Source organism: Phalacrocorax carbo, chromosome 10 (genome assembly GCF_963921805.1).
Source record: "Phalacrocorax carbo chromosome 10, bPhaCar2.1, whole genome shotgun sequence".
In the NCBI taxonomy this organism is placed as follows: domain Eukaryota; kingdom Metazoa; phylum Chordata; class Aves; order Suliformes; family Phalacrocoracidae; genus Phalacrocorax; species Phalacrocorax carbo.
Window position 1 is genome coordinate 25,647,118 of NC_087522.1, and position 4,785 is coordinate 25,651,902.

Genomic DNA, 4,785 nt, shown 5'->3' on the forward strand with positions numbered 1-4,785 from the left:
GTGGCGAGGCAGCTCCGGCCAGTGCCCGCCCCTCTCCGCCGGGCTCTCGATCCAATTAACGGGCCGCCGCCGCCGAGCGGGCTCTGTCCCGGCAGGTGGGGCTGGGGGGCGCCGCCGCCTCCCGCCGCCGTTCCGCGGCTGCGGGGCCGGCCCCGAGGCGGCGGACGGCGGGCTGCCCTCTCCCGCGTCGCCCCGCTATGGGGGCGCGGGGCAGCCTGCGAGGAGCTGCCCGCCGGCGCGGCCCCGGCCCGAGGAGCTGGGCTTTTCCCTGTTGTTACCCACTGGATTTGGGGTTTTAGTTAGTTTTTAGTTATTTTGCGTGCCGTACCGGCTAGCTGACCCGCAGGGCCCGGAGCCAGCCGGGGGCGCTGGAGCAGACGGGACAGCAGGTTCCCCAAACAAGTTGGGGAGCTGTGCCCTTGCTCCTGAGTGTGGCATGGGTCACTCTCCCTGGGGCTGGAGAGCAGCTTCACCTCGGCTCAGCTTGGCATCCTTCTTTCTCTTTCAGCCTGATCCCCCTAACTCTGTTCGGTCGTGCTCCTTTTCTTCTGAAAACCTTTATCTGAATAATCCAAACCTCATCTTTAAGCCCTCAGAGTCTTTCAGTTGAAACCAGCTTTTTCTAAATGCCAGGGAGCTTGCCTGCCAGCGTTTCCATCTCTCATGCCAGGCCCTGGATGCGATTCCCCGTGACGCTGGGGCAGGGCTTGCAGGAGAAGCACTTGGAGACCTTGCCAGCCTGTCTCCTCTTGGCTGGTTTCAAGTGACTTGGGACACAACTCCAAGGACCAGCTGTGCGTTTGCAGTGATGTTTATTCAATTGGTGGAGAAAGGAAAGACTGAGAGCCTTGCGGGAGGGAGAGAGGAAAGAGCATGCTGTAAATCTGTGCTCCCACTTCTCTGGAGCAGTACTGGGATATTTTCTCTACAACTGCCCCAGGTTCCATAGGAGCCAGAAAAATAACTGTACTGAAGCCCTTCCTGTACGATGAATTGCTGTGTTGGAAAGTGGACGTTAGAAACATTCTGCTTAATTTGCTTTGGGGCCAATCATCTGTTCACTGTTACCTGCACGGGGTCCTTGGAAGGTGGACAGGTCACTGGGTGTGGTGTGACCATGAGCATCCTTTCAAAAAGTGATCCAAGATGCTTGTCTTAGACTCAAAGTTAATTGTAGTTGAGAGTATAAGCATCAGCTTTGTATTTTACTAAAACAAAACCAAACCCAACTTTTTAGTATAGATACTCTCCAATTAAATTCTGAGATTTTCATTCCATTATCTATTTTATGTACATTAATGAAGTACAGAAAAGGCAAACATCTGTCATACTTTTAATATTCTATACCCAGAATTGCCCTATGGTATGTTTTCATGCTGGTTTTGATACTGATATCCCATACGCTGAGCGTCTAAGATGGATGCTCACCATTTGGGACCTGGCTGCCCCCAGTACTGACTACAAGGCGAGGTGCTACACAGTATGGCTGCTGCCACCCGTTCCTCCATGGCTGGAACGGCTTAGAGAAAATGGGGTCCTCGGGTAAATGAGGTCATTACAATAGTGGTATTTTTGTTCATTTTCCTGGTGCAGGGCAGCTTAGTAATGGTCATGGGATAGAAGGTCAGATAGCATGATATTTACTCTTTTATCTCTTTAGGATTATGTATTTTTTCCTGCATCTTAGTGGAATATAGGTTTGTTTTCGTATGCATGACAAGCTCTATTTGCGGTGATGCTACTCTTTACATCAGCAGTCAGACTAAAGTAGCCAAAAATATTCATGCTTTGGAAAAAGATCCTGGCGGCAAGGAGGCAGAATACCTAACGGTATTATAAATACCATGAAGTTGATGGTCTTAGTCACAATATAGCTTTAGCAGACCCCGTGACAAGACAGCTTTATTCTGCAGTACAGAACCACGTCCTGTAACTAAGGCAGAGCCTCAACTTCAACTGTCTGTACGTCAGACAGAAGGCATCATAAAAATAAGCCTAATATCCTGCCCGCATATAATCATACTTCTCTGACTGCTGCATATTGTAGTTCAAAGAGTGTGAGACTGTAAAGACATATAAGAATATTATTTCAACTTACTCTTTCTCTGGCTTGCTCAGTGTACCGCATAGACACTGAGCTGTGACAGCCCTGGCCAGTGGCATTTCTTCTGCACATGATTTGCATACTCTGTGCTATTCTTGTCCTTAGTGAATAATAATTACAAAAATATCTGGTGATTCTCTAGAGAGAAAGCAAACCTGGTGTTAGTAATTGATAAAATTACTTCATTTAGTGTATTGTATTTAGCACTGTATTTAGCAGTGGTGCGGCCTTACCTTGAGCACTGTGTGCAATTCTGGGTCCCACAATTTAAGAAGGATGTGAAGCTCCTTGAATGTGTCCAGAGGAGGGCAACAAAGCTGGTGATGGGGCTGGAAGGCATGTCCCGTGACGAGCAGCTGAGGACTCTGGGTTTGTCTCGTTTGGAGAAAAGGGTGACCTCATTGCTCTCTGCAGCTTCCTGAGGAGGGGACGTGGAGAGGGAGGTGCTGAGCTCTTTTCCCTGGGATCCAGGGACAAGGACGCCTGGGAATGGTTCAAATCTGCATCAGGTGAGGTTTAGACTGGATGTTAGGAATCATTCCTTTACCAAGAGGGTGGTCAAACCCTGGAACAGGCTTCCAGCAGAAGCGGTCGATGCCCCAAGCCTGTCAGTGTTGAAGAGGCATTTGGATAATGCCCTTAATAACATGCTTTAAATTTTGGTCAGCCCTGAAGTGGTCAGGCAGTTGGACTACATGGTTGTTGTAGGTCCCTTCCAACAGAAAGTCTATTCCATTCCATTCAAATCCATTCTAAAAAATGCTAACCATGATAGCTCCCAGAGGGAAACGCGTAGGCTACTGCAAGTGTGCTCTGCGCAGGGACACTACTGCTGGGAGACAAGTGGAGCGGGGACAGGAAGTGCACATCTTTGCTGGAGATTGTTTGGATAACAGCATCAGAGTTTTCTTTGGGACTGATACATACAACATTGAAATCAATACAAGGCTTTCAGTATACTTTAAGAAGGTTGGTATCTGGGGCCCTTTTTTCAGCTACAAATTTTGAAATGTTCCCCTTTTAAAGCATATGAAAACCGAAAGATATTAAGGAGCATGTAACTTAATTGATGTTTTGTTGGTGGTTCTTGATGAACTCCACAGATTCTGTCTCCAATGATGACGACTTCTGCAGACCTATAGATGAAACTGTTGATCGCTGTCAAGATGAGAAGGATCTTTTTCTAGAGTACTTTCCCTTCCTGGAAATCGAGCCTTCGAGGCTTCAGAAGGAAGAAGGGAAGTGCTACATTCAGTTATTCCTCTTGCTATTTTTTACTAATGGGTATGGTTCTAAAAAGAACATTGTGTATTACAGAAGTGCTTGACAAGCCTTTAAGATTTGCTAATTGGGTTGACATATATGTTCAAAACCAGAATGTGTTATCTGTCAGTGGTTATGATTTTTTGTGCATGTCATCCTGATACTCGTTCTTAGGATGGCAGCAACCAATACAATGTTGTTACAGTTCAGGAAGAAAGCACACAGTCTGGGTCTTTGTTGTTTTTCTTAGCAGTTTTTCTATGCATTTTCTAATACGTGAGAAAATGCACAGGTAACTGTAGTTATAGTGAAAAAAAAAACCCAAAAAACCCCAACACCCAAAAGCAAACCCTAAAGCCCCACAGTTCAAGGAGTGGTTATGGACAGATATTTTGGGACCTGTGTTCATAGCCAGCAGCGTGGATGGACCGTAACTGCTCAGCACGGTTACTGGTGGGCCTGAAGCATGAGAGCCTACCACTCCAGAGATAAGGCTCCCTACACAACACAGCCTCCTTTGCAGGTGGAGGGGCACATGCCGGTACATCCAGCTGTGTTGGCAGGGCTCTTCCTTCCCCACTCTGGTCTGCTCTCTCACATAGGATCTGGTAGTCTCTGAGCTGATCTTGCTGTGACTTTTTCATCTGCCTTTAAAATGCATTTTTTCTGTTGAGTTCTAACACCAGTGCATCTTCGAATCAGAATGGTTTGGGTTGGAAGGGACATTCAGAGGCCGTCTAGTCCCACTCCCCTGCAGTGAGCAGGGACATCTCCAGCTACCTCAGGTCGCTCAGAGCCCCGTCCAGCCTGACCTGGGATGTTTCCAGGGATGGGGCATCCACAGCCTCTCTGGGCAACCTGGGCCAGCGCTTCACCACCCTCATTGTAAAAAATTTCTTCCTCATATCTAGTCTGAGTCCCCCTTCTTTTAGTTTAAAACCATCACCCCTTTGCCCTGTCATAATAGGCCTTGCTTAAGAGATTGTCCCCATCCTTCCTGCAGTCCCCCTTCTCGTGGAAGTGGTGTTTTGAAATAGTATCTTTTTTTTTTTTCCTTTTGGTTGCAGTTTGGTGTATTTTGGGCCCTTACCGTGCAGCTTTAACACATCGATCTGGTGTTCTGGAAACCAGTAAAGTATTTAAGATCCTAAGTCTTGTGCCAAAAAGCCAACAACGGTAAGCCTAAAGGACACCTCGGAGCCTTTGGCTCCGCGTTTCAGGCCAGGCCGCGGCCCCGGTGGAGCGACAGCCTGGCGGCCGCCCTCCCAGTCCCGCCGGCAAGGGTAGGAGCGGCGGGGCCAGAAGAGCAGGCACCCCCGACCTCCCCCTGCTCCCCGCCGGAGAGGGCTCGGCGGGGCGGGCGGGCGCCGAACCGCTCCCCGCGTCTCTGTGTCTGTCCCGTCCCCGTGTCCGTCCCC